The sequence below is a fragment of the Salvelinus alpinus genome, chromosome 15, assembly GCF_045679555.1.
Source record: "Salvelinus alpinus chromosome 15, SLU_Salpinus.1, whole genome shotgun sequence".
Lineage (NCBI taxonomy): Eukaryota > Metazoa > Chordata > Actinopteri > Salmoniformes > Salmonidae > Salvelinus > Salvelinus alpinus.
Window position 1 is genome coordinate 37,486,270 of NC_092100.1, and position 22,896 is coordinate 37,509,165.

At 43.4% G+C, this 22,896-nt stretch overlaps 1 protein-coding gene across 1 annotated transcript in view; it reads left to right on the forward strand.

The window, feature by feature from the left end:
* LOC139540015 (transcription factor Maf-like) overlaps positions 1–14,238 on the forward strand; it is a 60,592-nt gene extending 46,354 nt beyond the window's left edge. Inside the window, exon 3 of the mRNA XM_071343504.1 lies at positions 7,811–14,238. The gene's annotated coding sequence lies outside the window, so the exon portion shown is untranslated. The remainder of the gene's footprint in view (positions 1–7,810) is intronic.
* Positions 14,239–22,896: the final 8,658 nt, after the last annotated feature.

The following is a 22,896-nucleotide window of genomic DNA, read 5'->3' on the forward strand; positions in this document are numbered from 1 at the left end:
GGTTAATGTGAACAAGGTACAGTAGTAGAGAACGGTTAATGTGAACAAGGTGCAGTAGTAGAGAGCGGTTAATGTGAACAAGGTGCAGTAGTAGAGAACGGTTAATGTGAACAAGGTGCAGTAGTAGAGAGCGGTTAATGTGAACAAGGTGCAGTAGTAGAGAACGGTTAATGTGAACAAGGTGCAGTAGTAGAGAACGGTTAATGTGAACAAGGTACAGTAGTAGAGAACGGTTCATGTGAACAAGGTGCCGTAGTAGAGAACGGTTAATGTGAACAAGGTGCAGTAGTAGAGAATGGGTAATGTGAACAAGGTGCAGTGGTAGAGAACGGTTAATGTGAACAAGGTGCAGTAGTAGAGAACGGTTAATGTGAACAAGGTGCAGTAGTAGAGAACGGTTAATGTGAACAAGGTGCAGTGGTAGAGAACAGTTTATGTGAACAAGGTACGGTGGTAGAGGATAGTTTATGTGAACAAGGTACGGTAGTAGAGAACAGTTTGTGTTAACAAGGTACAGTAGTAGAGAACAGTTTATGTGAACCAGGTACAGTAGTAGAGAACAGTTTATGTTAACAAGGTACAGTAGTAAAGAACAGTTTATGTGAACAAGGTACAGTGGTAGAGGACAGTTTAGGTGAACAAGGTACAGTAGTAGACTAAAAAAATCATTAACACTAACCCCTTGATTTCTTTTGATATAAATCACTTCTATGTGTGCGCACACACACACACACACACACACACCGGAAGTGTGTTAGTTCCCCCATTTGACCTGTGCTTGTCTCATACACTGTGTGTGTGTGACCTTGGCTTGGCCCGCTGGTAAAGTGGAGCGTAGGAGAGAGGGTGTGTGAGCAGCCAAGCGTACTCCTCCAGATTAGCAGGCTTTATTACTGCCACCGACCACAGCCCCTACAAATCCTCTTATTTCATTTTACCTCCCGCTACCTCTCTCTTTAACACACTTGCTCCCGCGCCCTCCTTTCTCCCTCACTTTTCTTTTTCCGCTCTCCCTCTTCCCCTGAACTCTCTCTTTCTCTCCTGTTCTCACACACTTTCTTTCCCCATTCCACTTTCACTTACTTGTTCTCCTTTCTCTCCCTCATGTGTTTCTGCCTTGCTGACATCTTTCTCAGCCTCTTATTCCCACTTTTCCTCATTCTTTGTTTGTCTTCCTCTACATTTTTCCAAAGTCGTACATTTTCTCTATACCTTCTCTTTCTTAGCCTCTCCTTCCCCTGCTCTCTTCCTCCCTCATTCTCTTCAGTGTGATGAATCTGTAGACAGGGCCTAATAATTGTACTTCAGCCCAAGTGCTCATTTTTCTCCATGTTTGAAAGCCGTGACAAGCAGCAGTTCTTTCTCTATCCACCTTCCTCTACTCTCTTTCTCCCTCGCTCTCTTTATTTCTCTCTCCCTCTCCCCTCTATTCCTCTCATACAAAGGGGTGAATAGAATAACTGATGGTTTACAAGGTCATGCTGTCTAGTGAGGACACACAGGGGGTTTCTACAGGAGCTATGTCCTCCCAGGTGCCATGTTCAGCCTCAGATATAGAGTTTTGGATAGCACACAGCAATATATCTAGGGGGAAATAACCATGGTGCTCTCAAAGCTTAAGTAAAGGAATGTTCCCTTAAATTCCAGATACCTTTATCTTTAGATAGCTAGGTGACACAACAACATCAGTCAAATATATGAGACACGAACATTCCATTCCAGCTAAACAATGGATATATAGTGTTTTGCAAAAAAAAAAAAAATTCATACACAACTAAAATCTAGGGAAAATAATCTGAGAACAGTAATATATTACACACACATGAAGGTACCCATAAGCAATCATTTCTGGTGGAAGAACACAAATGTGAAAAGTTGGTGGATAAAGCGTTTTGGAAATAAACTCTTCATGTATTGAATGTCACATGTTCATTTCTGTAGAATATTACCCAGCCCCAATCACACAACCACATAGCAGTGTTAAACGCAACCTGTACAAGGAGTGCCAGAACACCCTGGGACTAAACATATGGGCTCCTCTAGAATATTCTCACCAACCTCAACCTCACGCATGCGCATATTCACTCACACACACACACACACACACACACACACACACACACACACACACACACACACACACACACACACACACACACACACACACACACACACACACACACACACACACACACACACACACACACACACACACACGCTCTTTCTTGCTCGCTCTCTCCTCTTTCTCTTGGATCATGCTAGATTCCGAAAACTAGAACATGGTAACGCTTTACTGGATCATTTCATTGAGGAGACATTGTATTGATATAGTATGTGTGTGACTATGTGGTGTGAGCCTGGTTAAAGTCTAGCTGGTGATGTGCTGTTCCACCTCAGGTATTTACATGTCAGAGAAAAGCATCCGGCAGAGATACAGGGGACAGTCCCACTGCAGTAAACGCCAACGCCCCATACACACACACACACACACAAATGCAGCCACATGCGCATGCAGACACACGCACAGCCTCGGCCCAGATCTCTATCTCATACCCCCACACACACACTATAGTTACTGAGGCAGCTTTCTGTACACATCAGCAGAATGTAAAGGTGCAGACAGCAGGATAAATAAAGACCAACATACCATCATTATACCATTAATAATGCTGTTTAATCAACTACACAATTCAATATTGTCATGTTGATATTTTAACATAATTATGGTTCATGGCTGTAAATTGCATATTTTATTTTAAACATTACATGAGTTAAATTAAATTAGGTTTTGTCCAATAAGCACTTTCACAAAAACTAATATTTTCAGGGATGACGGGATATTCTGAAACTTGTGTAAATACAGAGGCTTGCTTGATTGACAACAATTGAATTACTCTACAATAGCACTTAATAAATATCAGTCATTTTAATAAGAGAGAGCGAGAGAGAGAGAGAGAGTGTACAGTATATTTTCTCCCTCTCAGTAGATATGTATCGAGTTAGTCTTGTCCATAGAGGGCTTTAACATTGATTGTGATCATTAAATATATCCGTTCCAAATGGCAGCATGGCGTTCCAGACGTCAATACTACCAATATAAGCAACACAGACATATTCAAATCAATCCACCCATAAATATGAGCGGGGAAATGAATCTTATGGGAAATAAAAAAACAAAAAGGGAAAATAGCAGTCAGCCAGTACACATTACATTGCAATATAGATAAACATTCATTTAACAAACTGTTAATGTCTAAATGTTTGTATGCTATCTTTTAGTTTCCTATTTTTAATTGTATAAATGATATTTATATTCAGTATGTATTGGATTCTCTTCTGATCTGCATCTACTCTTCAGAAGCATGATGGGAAGTATCTTGGCCTCATTTATAAAATGTATTTTCATTTTCATGATTCTACATTTCAAAGCATGATCAGTGTATGAATGCAAAGGATGATTCATGATTCTACATTTCAGAGCATGATCAGTGTATGAATGCAAAGGATGATTCATGATTCTACATCTCAGAGCATGATCAGTGTATGAATGCAAAGGATGATTCATGATTCTACATTTCAGAGCATGATCAGTGTATGAATGCAAAGGATGATTCATGATTCTACATTTCAGAGCATGATCAGTGTATGAATGCAAAGGATGATTCATGATTCTACATCTCAGAGCATGATCAGTGTATGAATGCAAAGGATGATTCATGATTCTACATCTCAGAGCATGATCAGTGTATGAATGCAAAGGATGATTCATGATTCTACATCTCAGAGCATGATCAGTGTATGAATGCAAATGATGATTCATGATTGTACATTTCAGAGCATGATCAGTGTATGAATGTAAAGGATGTAAAGGAACACAAATCATATTTTTAAACACATTGATGAATTCCCACAAGCATGTTTGAATTATTAATCACACATTAAAAAAAATACATTCAACCACAATGAGAGATAAATAGAGGGATGGTGGGAGGGAGAGGTAGAGAGGTAGAGAGAGAGGAGAGAGAAAGAGAGACTGAGGGGCCTCGGTGAGTCAAAGGATCAAGGTCTTCCTCCTCAGAGACGAATGCTTTCCTCTCTTCTCTCCTCTCCTTTCCTCTCTTCTCCTTTCCTCTGTTCTCTAAGCATTGGGAGGAAGTGTAATGTATTGATTAACTATCAGATGATTCCGATAGGGCCTGATCAATAAGACTTTGTATGAAAGCCAGGCAGGAACCTCCCTCTACAGTCAGAACACACGCACCCACACCCACACATGCAAACAAACACAATCATAGATCCACGGCAGCGATGCACTCCCAGAGGACATCTTAATGCTGTTTCCTCTTTGTTTGTTGTCTGCCCAGCATCTCACTCTCTCTCTCTCTGTGTCATTGACTGGTTATAGTGAGGGGCTTATATGCTGTTGATGTCTCACTCACTTCTTCTCTGAAGGAGCTCAGTGACATGCATCAATCAAATCAAATGATCAGTACGGTATGTGTGTGTGTGCATGGTGTGTGTAGAGGGGGGAGAGGGGTGTAAGAGAGAGTCTCAGCTTGCTGCTAGAGCAGAGGAAGATGGTGCAAGGGGCTCAGCTGTAGCACTACTGCCCCTAGGGGCCACAGAAGGGGGTGCTGGGTCTATAACTGGGTGTACCTCGTCCTCCTGTATCCCTCTCTCCCTGAGGATAGTGTGTGTGGTGTTTGTTGCAGCCGGTCCTTACATGCCCTCACACACCCTAAAAAGAAAAAAAAGAAACATTTCTAGAAAGAATTGTAGAGCTTAGGGGATGGAAGGTGTGTTGTTTCTTCTCTATCCTAGTGAGAGATTCCTTTATAAATTGCTCTAAATCTCCCGGTCCTCAATTCCTTGGGTGTTTGTGTATGTGTGTGCGTATGTATGGGTGTTTGTGTTTGCGTGTGCGTATGTATGGGTGTTTGTGTGTGCGTATGTATGGGTGTTTGTGTATGCGTGTGCGTATGTATGGGTGTTTGTGTTTGCGTGTGCGTATGCGTATGTATGGGTGTTTGTGTTTGCGTGTGCGTATGTATGGGTGTTTGTGTTTGCGTGTGCGTATGTATGGGTGTTTGTGTATGCGTGTGCGTGTGCGTATGTATGGGTGTTTGTGTATGCGTGTGCGTATGTATGGGTGTTTGTGTATGCGTGTGCGTATGTATGGGTGTTTGTGTTTGCGTGTGCGTATGTATGGGTGTTTGTGTGTGCGTATGTATGGGTGTTTGTGTATGCGTGTGCGTATGTATGGGTGTTTGTGTTTGCGTGTGCGTATGCGTATGTATGGGTGTTTGTGTTTGCGTGTGCGTATGTATGGGTGTTTGTGTTTGCGTGTGCGTATGTATGGGTGTTTGTGTATGCGTGTGCGTGTGCGTATGTATGGGTGTTTGTGTATGCGTGTGCGTATGTATGGGTGTTTGTGTATGCGTGTGCGTATGTATGGGTGTTTGTGTATGCGTGTGCGTATGTATGGGTGTTTGTGTTTGCGTGTGCGTATGTATGGGTGTTTGTGTTTGCGTGTGCGTATGTATGGGTGTTTGTGTTTGCATGTGCGTATGTATGGGTGTTTGTGTATGCATGTGCATATGTATGGGTGTTTGTGTTTGCGTGTGCGTATGTATGGGTGTTTGTGTTTGCGTGTGCGTATGCGTATGTATGGGTGTTTGTGTTTGCGTGTGCGTATGTATGGGTGTTTGTGTTTGCGTGTGCGTATGTATGGGTGTTTGTGTATGCGTGTGCGTGTGCGTATGTATGGGTGTTTGTGTATGCGTGTGCGTATGTATGGGTGTTTGTGTATGCGTGTGCGTATGTATGGGTGTTTGTGTATGCGTGTGCGTATGTATGGGTGTTTGTGTTTGCGTGTGCGTATGTATGGGTGTTTGTGTTTGCGTGTGCGTATGTATGGGTGTTTGTGTTTGCATGTGCGTATGTATGGGTGTTTGTGTATGCATGTGCATATGTATGGGTGTTTGTGTTTGCGTGTGCGTATGTATGGGTGTTTGTGTATGCGTGTGCGTATGTATGTGCAAGAGCAGTAACAAGACCGCTGTGGTGTACAGATTAGAACAGACCAGTTCATTGTGCTTCTACATATGAATTGCTTGCTGTTTGGGGTTTTAGGCTGGGTTTGTGTATACTCACTTTGTGAAATCTGCTGATGTAAAAATAGACTTATAAATACATTTGATTTGTATATAGTAGGGGAGAGTGGGGTAAGTTGAGAAGAGAGTGGGGTAAGTTGAGTTTTTACATTCAGCATCACTCCTTCAAAGGAAATATACAACAATATCTACATATATTTCAGGATGTTGTGTATCCCTGGAAATAATCAGAATTCATGTAAACATAGCTTGCCCAAAAAAAGTGGTCTATTGGCACAATTTACCGCGGGTATGGGCCGCAGGACAGGGTAAGTTGAGCCACTTAATTGTACTGAATTAAATATCACCACTAGCTTTTTAAAACCGTGTCTCTTTATTTGCCAAACACAGTTCAACATAATCACAAATAGTTTTTTGTATTTTAATCAACTTTTAACACAAGTTTAACACTTAACAAACACTTTGTACTTTTTTGTACACTTTAAACATAGGCCCTGTTGTTACCTCATATCCCAGTGATAATGACTTGCATTACACCTGGGAAGAAAACACTTACATTTTGTCACGCCCTGACCATAGATTGCTTTGTATGTTTCTATGTTTTGTTTGGTCAGGGTGTGATGTGGGAGGGCATTCTATGTTGTATGTCTAGGTTGTCTATTTCTGTGTTTGGCCTGGTGTGGTTCCCAATCAGAGGCAGCTGTCTATCGTTGTCTGTGATTGGGAGCTATATTTAGGTAGCCTATTTTCCATTGTGTGTTGTGGGTGGTTGTTTTCTGTTTAGTGTATGTTCACCTGGCAGAACTGTTCGTTTATCATTTTTGTTGTTTTGTTAGTATTCATTAAAAGTAATTATGAGTACTTACCACGCTGCACCTTGGTCTTCTCCTTCTCCTCGATACGACGATCGTTACACATTTGCTCAACTTGCCATTGGCTCAACTTACCCCCAAGGCAAACATTTTTACTATTAGCTCACACAGCTACGAGGATGTACTGCATGCTAGGTTTAGGACATCATATAGAAGCTTATAGAGACCCCAACTGATGTATAGAACAATCTTAAATTATCTACTTTGGTTAAAATACAAGCACCATGAAACCTCTAACACAAATTCCTTTGATTTAGTGAAAATAGTTTTTTTGAAGTGAACTTGCTTACCACTTTTTCCATGTGGTTTCTTCCTTCACAGACTCCATTAAAAATGAGCATCTCTTCCTAAATATTTGGTTAATGATACATTTTGTGTATGGATGCCTAGAAACAAAGGTGGCTAAACTTACCCCACTCTCCCCTACAGTGCTGAACTGCTGTTGAACATCATGCAGGGAACAAAGCAGTGTTTAACAGTGAGAGGGACTCTTTCAGGCCTCAGCTGACTAACCAGTCGTGAGAATGATGCAGGTCAGCCGTGTGATTGCTTGGTCAATGTGTCAATCACTCTTTGGCCCGTCCCAATGTTCCTGGTAGAGAGGGTTGAGTGGAGAGTAGTTCCAGGTCAAAGGGCGCTGTGCTGCTCACTGACCACAAGAAGCAGCCTTTCTAGGCCAATTCTGATTCGTCCCCTTCTCCCTGATATGTACACTCGTCTTGATTCCTTTCAATAGGATCCTGTCAACTGCGTGAAAGTATTGAAATGACCACAGACACATACTACAACAACAGTCTTTAATGAGTCCTCTCTCTTCCTTTACAGAAACCATGACAGAGGATTGGTGATGTCTTACCAACGTCGCTCCATGGCACCGGAATGCGACAAAGCACAACGTCCACACAACGTCTCCAAACCACCCATAAACCAACCAACAGTCCCTGTACAGAAGTCCAGACAGACCCAGTCACACAACACTCTGTCTGTCATGACGAGATTATTGACAGAAACAAATGACAACAAAACTAAACACCCAAGAAAAAGACTTCATGTTTTATTCAACTACTAAAACTCCTGGATTCCCTCTTCCTCTGGCATCACCAGTAGCTACGGACGCAATTCTGACTCAACATGACAAAGATACAGTATCTCCTCATTGTAAATAGCATTTTGTAGAGTATTCTATGTAATAATATGTAGGTTGGAGGTCTTTAACTGTAGACAGATACTGTAGAGGGGAGAAGCGATGACAGCGAGTCCCATTTAGCCCATGATGTGAATGTAAATAATATATAGTAGGGCATCGTATGAAACAAAACTACTGCGTCTGTATATAGCCACGAAACCATACCTCTCTGTATATAGGCATTACATTATACCTCCTTATTTCTCCTACCCCCCTTCAATCCCCCTAAACTAGCACAATGATACTCACCACTCCCTATATCTCTGTAGACAGACATAGAATAGATATATACAGGAGGAGACTGGAGACACAGAGGGAAGATACACAGTGTGTGTGATGCAGGTGGCAACACACTGGAGTGAAAAACACAGGCCCACTTTGGCTGGAACTGGTGAACTCTCCCTGCCCTGCCATAAAGACGGTCAGAGGGGATGTGTTGCCACTCAGACCATCTCTCTTCTCCTCTCCCTTTAGTGTTAAACTACCACAGTTCAACCTGTAGCTATTAGATAAGATGTATTTGTACATGTATTTTACTCCTTAGTGAAGTGACGGGTCCAGTTCAAAGGTTTGGCAGCTTTCTACAGTCCACTCAATGTACAAACTTGATTGGTTTTCATCTCCACTCCCTCCCCCTCCATTCCTGATTGGCTAGTCCTCCTCGCCTATCTAGTCCTGATGAGGCTGTTGATAATCAGTGGGAATGTCCATCAGACGGCCTGTAGGCCCGAAGGCCTCTCTGAGACCAGGCGCTCGCTTAGCTCCCACAGGCTGGCTGCAGTGGCCTGGTCTTCGGCCTGGGAGGGTAGGCAGCGGAAACAGTTGTTGAAGTACATGCCTCCAAAACCCTCCAGCTCCGGAGCTACTGCACAGTACACTGTGGTGGCTGCCCCCTGTTGCTGTGAACACACAGACAGAGAGAAAGAGTGAGAGAGAGATACACACACAGGTCAACATGGAGGACCCTGAGAGGACCATCAGAGAGATACACAGAGACCCTCCCGTCCGCCAAGACACAAAGGAGATCCTGCCACCCTAAAGATGCTGCCAAGACCTCCACCAGAATAACCCCCCCTCCCATCTTTCCTGCATGACCCCAGAGCATCTGTACAAGACAGAGGAGGAACTCCATACAAATGGAGAGAGACAGATAGAGATATGGAGAGGATAAACTCCAGAGAAACCCCTCTCTGCCACAGCCCATAATGATGGGACAGTGTTACCATGGGGACCATGGCCCTGTATATATATTTATATACATATATTTATTTATATATTGTGTGTGAACAGGACTGCTAACTATCCAGAGTGCATGCTGATGTATATGTGGTAAATACAATGCTAACTGTCCACAAAACAGCACAGATCTCCGCAAAAAAAAAGACTACAATTTTAGAACGTCACAATCTCCATGGGATGGTGACGACTGTTCATTCAGATTTAAAGCAAAACACACCAAAATATGTTGGACTTGCAATCTCTATAGCTGCAATATTTTGATGTTATTTTGTGGAGGTTTGCGCACCGCAAGGGCTGTTTTCTGGACAGAAGATGTGGCCCACGGTGTTCTAGACTGGGGAGGAGGGAGCAGCTCCTCTCATTGGAGTGGAGAGACAGAGGGTTCTATAAATAGACTCTATAAGAGAACATACAATATAGATGTGATGATTACACATTGGTTTATGTTCACATCATCTCGGGATTCATGAGGGAAGTCAGACATTTGGCTTTTATTCCAGAGGTTTGCCAGGGGAAAGAGAGATCTACACCCCTTAATATGTTGAGAATAGTGCTCTTGTAAACACACACACACACACGCGCACACACACACACACACACACACACACACACACACACACACACACACACACACACACACACACACACACACACACACACACACACACACACACACACACACACACACACACACACACACACACACACACACACACACACACACACACACACACACACACACACACACTATGCATGCATGCACACGCTCGTAAGCCCCACTGCCCCTTACCCGTCTCTCTTCTCTCTCTTAAAAAGAGCAGACAACCCTCCCTACCCTATACTCTCTAATTAAGTGGGAAATTACTTCTGTATTTCTCAGTTTAACACCTCAAATCCAGTATTCCGTAGTCTGTAGTCATACTGTACTGAGACATGCCTCCCTAATTACCGTCACAGTCGGTAATTAGGAGCGGAGAGGGGGAACGAGAAGGAGAGAGAGAGCGACAGGAAGAGAGATTCCACAGCATTTGAAACAGACGTCAGAGAGAATTACAGCCAGAAGTCAGGCACTCAGAGGGATCTTTCATATAGCCCTGCTGCTGGCTAAAAGCTGCTGTGACGTTGTGAGAAGAGAAGAGACTGTTCCGGAGCTGACTTCTATAGACACACATTAAATAGTTATCCCTGGCTCACTGCTATTTATCTCCAAATGAGACTGGTGGAGAGCACTGATGAGAGACTGCAGAGCACAGTTTAGTGCAGTGCACTGACACAGCAGCAAAAGTCTGTACACACACACACACACACACACACACACACACACACACACACACACACACACACACACACACACACACACACACACACACACACACACACACACACACACACACACACACACACTAATATACACCCACTTCAAAGGCCCAGCCTCATTGAGACTCATTTTAGCATCCGCAGTCCAAGCTGGCAGAGCTTAACACAGGAATAGACACACATACTGAAATATGCCCAAACTGCTCCGGCGCGCACACTCACTGACACTCATTAAAATCTAGAAAGACACACTCTCAAACACACCTATTCACAGAATAAAGTGTATGCACACTTACACACTCTCATTGAGAAATACAGACACACTAAACAAACTTCCTACTCAGTGTTGGTAGTAGCAGATCGAGGCAGTTAGAAACAGCAGATGAAACAACTGCATCTCTCTGCTGTCTCCCTCCCTGCCAGTACACTGATAACTCTACACACCTCACAGGACTGGCATATCAAAGGCTTACAAATGTCACTCAGTGTCTAACAGACACGCAGACCCATACCCAGACATGCACACTTCAAAAGCAGGGTGGCACATCATTTAGCTAACTCTCAGTTAAGGTATTTGCTTTAGAACCTACACACAAACTCATTGGAAGATGGAATATATTTGCCTGCTCAGTTCACTCTGCTTCCAGGGTCCTCGTTTTCACACTGTTTTAGGTAAAGGGTGGTCAAGCAATACATTGGAATGATTTACACCTGATCTGAAAATACTACACTGCACAGCTGTGGACTCTGTGTGCTCTGAGGGAAACTGTACACACAGCAGAGAGAAAGGGAGGGAAGAAGAATTGAGGAGAGAGTGCGTGTGTGTACACAGGGGTTATCTTCTTGGTGTTTAGCGCTGCCCTCTCACTACTTGACCTGGTGACCCCTGTAATAGATAAACCTGATGAGATTAGACATTAACAAGCTGAACCACCCACCACCAGTGTCTGTCTGTCTGTCTGTCTGTCTGTCTGTCTGTCTGTCTGTCTGTCTCTGTCTCTGTCTCTGTCTCTGTCTCTGTCTCTGTCTCTGTCTCTGTCTCTGTCTCTGTCTGTCTCTGTCTGTCACAGGAAGAGAGAGAGAGCAGGGGAATGGGCTTGGTCAAAGACATGCACACACAAACCTCACAAACACACGCACGCACACACGCACGCACACACACGCTCTCTGATTTAAACACTCTTATACATTCTCACAGACACACCCACTCATTCACTCCAGACATGTACAGTAACCCAACAGATGTGTTGTATAATCATGTAAATTATAGATAATACCTTTACATTTTAGGCGTTGACCAACCAATGTCTCTTTCTGTTTTTCTACTCTTGTCAATGTCAATTCTGATTCTGAAATACATAGTTTTACAGAGAAATGGCTGCGTTTTCTTAGGGTTGTTATGTTCCTGTTAGACCGAACTGACCACCACACACTGGTGAGTGGAGAGGAGAGGGTTAACGGAGTATACACCAACTGTCCCCTAGACAGTACACAAATAACCAGAACTGAAAAGGGGGAAAAGGGAGAAGACTAAAATCACTCCCGCAATATGCTAGAAATGTAGCAGGGTCCTAGCCAACCAGAGCCATCTCCAATACATTTACACACACAGAAACCCAACCTCTGCATAGGGAGAATCTATACGCTTTAAGAGACGAAAAAATAGGCACTAAATCAGCAGCAGTAACCTGACCCTGTCTAGCCAGAACCCTCACTGCTCTGGAAACTGCTCACGGATCACATTTATGTCTTCCAATTTTCAAAATACTGAAAATATACGTTGGAAAGTATTGTGCAACATTTAACGGTTAAACAGCCACAATTTGGGCCTCCCGAGTGGCGCAGCGGTCTAAGGCACTGCATCACAATGCTAGAGGCATCAGTACAGATCCGGGTTCGATCCCGGGCTGTATCACAGCCGGGAGACCCATGAGGCGGCACACAATTGTCCCAGCGTTGTCTGAGTTAGGGGAGGGTTAGGCCGGCTGGGATGTTCTTGTCCCATCGTGCTCTAGAGACTCCTTGTGACGGCCGGGCACATGCACACTGACTTTGTTCGCCAGCTGTATGGTGTTTCCTCCGGCACATTGGTGCGGCTGGCTTCCGGGTTAAGCGAGCAGTGTGTCAAGAAGCAGTGCGGTTTGGCTGGGTCGTGTTTCGGGGGACGCATGGCTCTCGAGCTTTGCCTCTCCCGAGTCCGAACGGGATTTGCAGCAATGGGACAAGACTGTAACTACCAATTGGATACCACAAAATTGTGGAGAAAAGGGGGTTACATTTTTTTTCCTAAAACAGCCACAGTTCATTGTATTGAAAAGCAAGGTGGGAGAGAACAGAGATAGTGTTGTGTTGAAGTAGTGTTGAAGCAGTTTACTGTATCTCAGTTATTTTGCGTTGTCTTCATAGTATAACATGTTACTGTGGTGATCTTTAACCATGTCCAATCACTCTGCTTGTGTACTACAACAATAATATAACAAGCATTGTGCTATTTGTTAGCATAGAGGTATTGTACCAGAGAAAAAAAACAGGTCAGAAAAAACATGTTTTCTTTCTGCCTCATCAAGGTTGTGCTCTGTCATTCTGTCTCTGATAATATGCGTGACACTTTACCCAGATGTCTGTAGTTATGTAATTGACCTCTAACCCCTGACCCCTGACCTGTAAATACACCCAGTACTGTAGAGCAGTCTGTTTTTGTCCCACCCCGTCCTGTCCTGTACATAAGAACATGTAAATACCAAACAGCTATGCATGCTGACACTCTAGCACTTCTTTCAGGTACTTTTATAATCCCAAACTTCTCATATGGCATGTGCTGAAAATCAACTATAAAAAAAGTTATAAAAAAAATGAAAAGAGAATAATAAAAAAGAACCAGACGATAATTTCCTGGACAACGTGTAAAGTCTTACAGTTTTCTGACTCCTGTGGGTGGTTCTCTTCTGTTCCTTTAACTGTCATTCTTACTGTGGTCGAACCGTTCTGGTCGAACCGTTCTGGTCGAACCGTTCTGGTCGAGGTTCTGTTCAGTTGTGTTGATGTGGGAAGGGTTGAAGCAAAGCAGAGAGGCAATCCAATCTGTACAGAGTTACCAATTAAAGCCTGGTTAAGTGGCTGCGTCCACAACTATCGCCGGAGAGCATACTCCTTTCCTCTGGTGAAGAGAGCAGACAGGGGAAAGGGATTGTGGTGTGGTCTTGTTCTTTTTTTATAGATCAAGAATTGGAACTGTGTCGGCTACAGAACAAGCTGACATGATAAAAGGGTCACTGAAACTAGGAGCAATATATGAGATTTGCCTCAGCCCTAGGACCCAGCCTGTCTGAGATAACAGTCTAACATGAAGATCTATCTATGCCATGAAGGAGAAGATAGGACTGGGTGCTTTTGTTGATCCTTGTGGAATGTTTATTTTCAACCCCATGGCGTTCACAATAGATGGAAGTGTGTGATTGTCAATCTGTGCTAAAGATATTTTACATTTAATAAATGATCATTGTAACAAAAACATCTGCTTGCTTGTCATCTCTCGCCCGTGTTTGCGTAATATATATATATATATATATATATATATATATATATATATATATATATATATATATATATATATTGTTCAGCACAACAACACCCCCTCAACCAGACCCAGAGAGCTGAAGGTGGAGAGAGACATGTCTGCACTCTGGACTGTGGTGAGACAACATTAACAGGAGAAAAAGCAGAGGCAGGAGAAGAACAAAGGACTAGAGGAGTGGAGGAGAGGGTGAGGCAGATGACGTGTGACAGAGAACAACCCATTAGAGAGCTGGCCACTCCCGCAGAGAAGCCAGCAGAACAGCCCACCTCAGATCCTGACCCAAGCCCAGGGGATCCCATCCACTCTGAGCACCCCCTCTGTCAGCCATCCTGATAGCTCTCCTGACAACCCCCCCCCCCCCCCCCCACCCACCACACCCACTGAGGACATACACAAGTCATAGATTGTACTGCATATGGCCTCAAACGGGAAATATATATCAGAAAATTAACTTTTTCGCAAACACAGTGTGTCTAAACTCTGGTGTCCAAACACCCAGCGCACCCTAGACCTTCTGTCTGAGGACCAACTAGGGTCACCCAGCCACATAATAATACACACAGGCACAAACCACCTGAGAGCACAGCAGGAAAGTAAGGCCACAGCACTCAAGGGAGTGAAGTCAGGCGCACAAGTGGTTATCTCCACCCTGCTACCACGAAAATACTTCCACCCTGCTACCACAAAAAGACTTCCACCCTGCTACCACGAAAAGACTTCCACCCTGCTACCACGAAAAGACTTCCACCCTGCTACCACGAAAAGACTTCCACCCTGCTACCACGAAAAGACTTCCACCCTGCTACCACGAAAATACTTCCACCCTGCTACCACGAAAAGACTTCCACCCTGCTACCACGAACAGACTTCCACCCTGCTACCACGAAAAGACTTCCACCCTGCTACCATACAGTGGGTAAACGAAAGTATTTCCCGTGACTGTGCCTCAAAACCAAATGTTTACCTGGCCCACCACTCCACCCTGGACTTAAACAGCTTTTACGACCAGGTCCACCTATACAAGGCAGCAGTGCCCACCTTCACCAGGGCCCTAAAGGTCATTGCCCTCAACCGCAGCCCCAACACCTCACACAGGAGCAACAGATCAACTGACACCCCGCCCAGACCAGCAAGACTCTCCCCGACCTGCAGGACCCCTCAGATCAGACCTATGCCCCTCCTGCCCACCCCATGCCCCCCACTCCCGCAAAGAGGGCCTCAACATGAAAGTCACACATACGCACGCCCAGGCCGTGAGCAGGCAAACAGGCCCAATCCCCACTCTTACACTAGCCCAAGCCAATGGCATGTACCAGATGCTCAGCAGGCTCTGCTCACACTTACTGGTCTGAGGCCAAACCACACGACTAACAACATTGGACACTTTATGGAACACAAAGCCTTCACTATCTCATCCTGGAATATCCAAGGCGTGAGGTGATCTGCCTTTGGCCTAAAGTGGACTTCACCAAAGAAATGAGAAGTACTGACATTGTCATCCTACAAGAAACATGGTATAGAGGAGATGGACCCACTGGTTGCCCTCTAGGTTACAGAGAGCTGGTAGTCCCATCTACCAAACTACCAGGTGTGAAACAGGGAAGGGACTCAGGGGGGTATGCTAATTTGGTATAGAGCAGACCTAACTCACTATTAAATGAATCAAAGCAGGAACATTTTACATTTGGCTAGATATTCAAAAGGAAAGTATCTCAACAGAGACAAATGTCCTCCTGTGTGCTACCTATATCCCCCCACTAGAATCCTGATACTTTAATGAAGACAGCTTCTCCATCCTGTAGGGGGAAATCAATCATTCCCAGGCCCAGGGACATGTACTGGTCTGTGGCAACCTAAATGCCAGAACTGGACAAGAACCAGTCATTGTAAATAAGATTTTGTTCTTAACTGACTTGCCTAATTAAATAAAGGTTAAATAAAAATATAAACCTGACACACAGGGGGACAAACACCTACCTGAATGTGACAACATTCCCTCCTCCATATGCCCCCCTAGGCTCAACTATGACAACATAACCAACAAAAACAGGTCACAACTCCTGCAGCTCTGTCGCACGCTGGGTATGTACATAGTCAATGGTAGGCTTCGAGGAGACTCCTACAGTAAGTACACCTATAACTCATCTCTTGGCAGTAGTACTGTACACTACTTTATCACTGACCTCAACCCAGAGTTTCTAAAGTGTTCACAGTCAGCCCACTGACACCCCTATCAGATGAAAGCAAAATCACAGTCTACTTGAACAGAGCAATACACAATCATGAGGCATCAGAGCAAAAGGAACTGAATAATATAAAAAAATGCTATAGATGGAAGGAATGTAGTGTGGAAACCTACAAAAAAAACAGTTAGGCAACAACAAATTCAATCCCTTTAGACAACTTCCTGGACAAAACATTTCACTGTAATAGCAAAGGTGTAAACTTGGCAGTAGAAAACCTAAACAGTATATTTGACCTCTCAGCTTCCCTATCAAATCTAAAAATGTCAAGCTGAAAACCTAAGAAAATTAACAACAATAACAAATGGTTTGATGAAGAATGCAAAGAAAGAAAAAAAGAAATTGAGAAACCTATCCCCCAAAACCCCGAGACCCATAAAACCTGAGCCTACGCCTTCACTATGGTGAATCACTAGAACAATACAGAAATACACTACGGAAAAAGAAGGAACAGCACGTCAGAAATCAGCTCCAATGTAAATTAAGAATCCATAGACTCTAACCACATCTGGGAAAATTGGAAAACACTAAACAAACAACAACACAAAGTGTTATCTATCCGAAATGGAGATGTATGGGTAAACCACTTCTCCAGTCTTTTTGGCCCTATAAAAAAAGAACATATAGCAAAAGCATACATGATCAAATACAAATCTTAGAATCAACTATTAAAGACTACCAGAACACACTGGATTCTCCAATTACATTGAAGCAACTAAAGAGGCCTTTGGTGTTGATGGTATCCTAAATGAAATGACAAAATATACGGACCACAAAATCCAATTGGCTATACTTTTTAACATCATCCTCAGCTCTAGCATCTTCCCCAATATTTGTAACCAAAGACTGATCACCCCAATCCAAAAAAGTGGAGACAAATTTGACCCCAATAACTACAGCACCGTGGGATATGCGTCAAAAGCAACCTTGGGAAAACCCCCTGCATTATCATTAAACAGCAGACTTGTACATTTCCTCAATGAAAACAATGTGCTGAGCAAATGTCAAATTGGCTTTTTACCAAATCACTGTATGACAGACCACGTTTTCAACCTGCACACCCTAACTAACAAAGAAACAAAACAAAGGCAAAGTATTCTCATGCTTTGCTGATTTCCAAAAAGCTTTTGACTCAATTTGGCATTAGGTTCTGCTATACAAATTGATGGAAAGTGGTGATGGGGGTAAAACATATGATATGTCCCCAACCAAGGAGGGCCTACAGCAGCACCTAGATCTTCGGCCCAGATTCTGTCAGACCTGGGCCCTTGACAGTGAATCTCAGTAAGACAAAAATAATGGTGTTCCACAAAAGGTCCAGTTGCAAGGACCACAAATACAAAGTCCCTCTGTTGCCCTAGAGCACACAAAAAATGATACATACCTCAGCCTAAACATCAGCGCCACAGGTAACTTCCACAAAGCTGTGAATGATCTGAGAGACAAGGCAATAAGGGCCTTCTATGCCATCAAAAGGAACATCAAATACTTGTATCAGTTATAGAATCCATTTCCCTTTATGGTTGTAAGGTCTGGGGTCCGCTCACCAACCAAGAATTCACAAAATGGAACAAACACCAAATTGAGACTGCATGCAGAATTCTTCAAAAATATCCTCTGTGTACAACGTAAAAGTGCATCAGTAGAGGTGCATCAAAGCTGGGACCGAGAGACTGAAAACAGCTTCCATCTCAAGGCCATCAGACTACTAAACAGCAATCACTAACTCAGAGAGGCTGCTGCCTACATTGAGACCCAATCACTGGCCACTTTAATAAATGGATCACTAGTCACTTTAAACAATGCCACTTTAAATAATGCCACTTTAATAATGTTTACATATCTTACATTACTTATATCACATGTATATCCTGTATTTTATACCATCTATTGCACCTTTCCTATGCCGCTCATCCATATACTTATATGTACATATTCTCATTCACCAATTTAGATTTGTGTGTAGTTGTTGGGGAATTGTTAGATTACTTGTTAGTTATTACTGCACTGTCGGAACTAGAAGCACAAGCATTTCGCTACACTCGCATTAACATCTGTTAACCATGTGTATGTGACCAATACAATTAAATTTGGTTTGAAAACACCAAATAATGCATGCTGAGTAGAATTAGGCTGATACCCGCTAATGATCAAAATCCAGGAAAGAGCTGTTAAATTCTACAACCCACTAAAAGGAAGTGATTCTCAAACCTTCCATAACAAAGCCATCACCTACAGAGATATGAACCTGGAGAAGAGTCTGGTCCTGGGGCTCTGTTCTCAAACACAAACAGACCACACAGTGCCCTAGGACAGCAACACAACCAAATCACGAGAAAACAAAAAGATAATTACTTGACACATTGGAAAGAATCAACAAAAAAACTGACCAAACTAGAATGCTATTTGGCCCTAAACACAGAATACCTGACCGCTGTGACTGACCCAAACTTAAGTAAAGCTTTGACTATGTACAGACTCAGTGAGCATAGCCTTGCTATTGAGAAAGGTCACGGTAGGCATACCTGGCTCTCAAGAGAAGACAGGCTATGTGCACATTGCACACAAAATGAAGTGGAAACTGAGCTGCACATCCTAACCTCCTGCAAAATGTATGACCATATTAGAGACACATATTTCCCTCAGATTACACAGACCCACAAAGAATTTGAAAACAAACCCAATTTTGATAAACTGGGTGAAATACCACAGTGTGCCATCACAGCAGCAACATTTTGTGACCTGTTGCCACAAGAAAAAGGCAACCAGTGAAGAATAAACACCATTGTAAATACAACCATATTTATGTTTATTTATTTCCCTTTTGTACTTAATTATTTAATTATTTGCACATAATGACATTTTAAATGTCTTTTTTCTTTTGGAACTTTTGTGAGTAATTTTCACAGTTAATTTTTGTTTTTTTAATTTAACTTTTATTTATTATCTATTTCACTTGCTTTGGCAATGTAATTGGCAATGTTTCCCATGCCAATAAAGCCATGGAGGCTCCTCAGAGGAGGAAGGGGAGGACATCCTCCTAAGTGAATTTCAGAAACATAAAAAGTGATCATTTTTATATAAAACTATACTAAATATATTCACGTCACTAAATAATTGATTAAAACACACTGTTTTGCAATGAAAGTCTACAGTAGCCTCAACAGCACCATGGTGTAGCCGGAGGACAGCTAGTTTCCGTCCTCCTCTGGGTACATTAACTTCAATACAAAACATAGGAGGCTCATGGTTCTCACCCACTTCCATAGACTTACACAGTAAATATGAAACTTCCGGAGGACGTCCTCCAACCTATCAGAGCTCTTGCAGAATGAACTGACATGTTGTCCACCAAATCAAAGTATCAGAGAATGAATCTAGTACTGAAAGCATAAACTACAGCTAGCTAGCACTACAGTGCATAAAATGTGGTGAGTAGAGGCATGAGAGAGAGAGCTATATTTTGTTGTATTTTTTTCACTTTCAATTTCACTTAGCTAGCGAATGCAGCTAGCCTACTAAAACACCCTGCACAAACAGAGAGGGATGCTATGTTAGCTAGCTGGCTATGGCTATCCAACATTGGAACTCTTCCAAGTCAAGGTAAGCTTTTGGTTTTATAAATGTATTGCCACCAGGACTAGCCATTGTAACTGCTAAACTGATTGCTGACTGTACTGCATGATTGTAGCGGGTTTATTAACGCATTAGTTCTAGTAGCTATGTTGACGGTGACGTTAGCTAATATAGTGACAACGATGTAGGCTGTGTGTAGCGGTTATGATATGGTTTGGCCTGGAAAGGTTATTTCACCTGGTCACAGACAGCTGATTTCTTGTGCACTGAAGTCTACAAGCAAAGGCAAAAGGTGAGAGGAAGAGAGCGAGTAGATGCGAGAATGAATTATACAACGAGCAAAGTGATCCTACTGTTTGTATGTGGCTGCTATGAAAATGAACAGTGTTGGCGTGTGATAAGGGGTGAATTCATTCTGACGATTCGGTTGAAAAAAGTTTCTTATGTGTAAGCAAATGAGGAACAACATACCTGAATTTGTCCAATAGAAACTTGCTTGCAACTTTTGCACTAATGACTACACAGGAGATCAGCTAGATGCAGGCAAGAGGGTGCAAGGCGGTCTTGAATGTGTAACTGTCTTTCACCTTCATTACTCTAATTCTTCTCTCGACCTGTGCAACTACATTGTAAAACTTTCATTCATAGGCTAGGTTGTAGCAACCTCATGTTGGGTATAGAAAAAATGTGAATATCATGTAGTATCCTAAACCTATCGCTGTTACATTGAACTGGGTGAATAGAATATGAATGACAGTCATCCAATGTGCTGTAATAGAAATAAGGCCATGCTCCTTATCGTCCTCCCTCATCTTAAATGACACTGACCGCCACTGGTCTGTGTGTTTGAAGCGGCGTTAGCCTCTGCGAGCCGACAGCCCATCTGAGCGTGCCCGTCCAGCTGTGAGGGGAATCCTGGGTAACGCGGTCCAGTCAGATAAACAGCCTGGCCCTCCATTCAGCCTTATCAACCAACCGCGAGGGGAGGGATTAACACCACAAACAGACCTCTAAAAACACCCCAACGGTCCCCCTCAAGACTCCACAGTCACCCCATAACCTCAGCACACTAACGCATAAGCGCAGCCATCCCCACCACTGGAAACAAATGGCCTGTCCAGCGTAATGCTGTTCTTGCCATTCTAATGGGGGAGCCCTCTAAGGCGCTGGCCTCTGCTCCTCAGTATGTTTTACACTCTATTAAAGAGCCGTCATTAGCCCCTAGGCCTGCTGGGTAATACAGAGCCCTGGGCGGCCTAGTCCCCTGAGGCCCATTAGGGACAGGATGGAGAGACCACACACCTAACACTGGCTCCCCCTGTCTCCACATCTCTCCATCTGAAGAACATTAGAGAATGGAGAGACTGTATACCTCCAGCCCCCGCTACAGCTGCCTCCTATGTCTACCCTCTCTGTTTGCCACACTCCGCCATCTTTTCCTCACGTCCAACTCCTGCAGCGTGTGTGTGGGGGGTGTGGGAACATATGCTTAGGTGGTGAACAAAAGGAGGTAAGAATGAGCGAGGAGAGAAAAGAGTAGGGAAGAAGGGGATGAGACAAGGGGGGACAAAATGAGAAAGGAAGAGAGGGGAAAAGAAAGGAGGGTGTTGGGAAACGATGAGTGTGAGAAGGACTGAGTGTGAGAAACTGGTTTTTATCTTGGGAGAGGACTTGTGAAGTGATGGGCTTCAGCTAGTTATTGTCTCCTAATAAAAGCAACATATGCCAATACAATAAAAGGCCTTATTGGACAGCTCTTCATTAAAGAGCGGCAGTAAAGAGAGAGGAGCTCTGGCACAGGGAGGAGATTAAAAGGCCTGGTCTGAATGGGAAAATAGGAGTTTCTCCATAGAATGGCACTATGGGGGCATGTAGGACTATAAAACAGCTGAATTAAACATGAAAAGGACTGGACGCTTTATTGGGCATGATCTCTCACTCTCTCTCACTCCCTCCCTCTTACTCCCAATCTTCCTCACTTTCTCTTCTAACCTCTCTCTCTTTCTCCCTGTCACTCCCTCTCTTTCCCACGTCTACGTCCCTTATAAGATCCTCTTTAACTTTTACAGATGCACCATTGAGAGCATTCTGTCGGGCTGCATCACCGCCTGGTATGGTGCATCACCGGGGGCACGCTGCCTGCCCTCCAGGACATCTACAGCACACAGTGTCAAAGGAAGACAAAACAGATCTTTAAGAACCTCAGTCACCCGAGCAATAGACTGATCACTCGGCTATCGTCCGACAGACGGAGACAGCACTGGTGCATCAGAGCCAAGACCGAGAGACAAAATAACAGCTTCTATTACCATCAGACTGTTGAACAGCTTATATTACCAGACCATCAGACTGTTGAACAGCTTCTATTACCAGACCATCAGACTGCTGAACAGCTTCTATTACCAGACCATCAGACTGCTGAACAGCTTCTATTACCAGACCATCAGACTGCTGAACAGCTTCTATTACCATCAGACTGTTGAACAGCTTCTATTACCAGACCATCAGACTGTTGAACAGCTTCTATTACCATCAGACTGTTGAACAGCTTCTATTACCAGACCATCAGACTGTTGAACAGCTTCTATTACCAGACCATCAGACTGCTGAACAGCTTCTATTACCAGACCATCAGACTGCTGAACAGCTTCTATTACCAGACCATCAGACTGCTGAACAGCTTCTATTACCATCAGACTGTTGAACAGCTTCTATTACCAGACCATCAGACTGTTGAACAGCTTCTATTACCAGACCATCAGACTGCTGAACA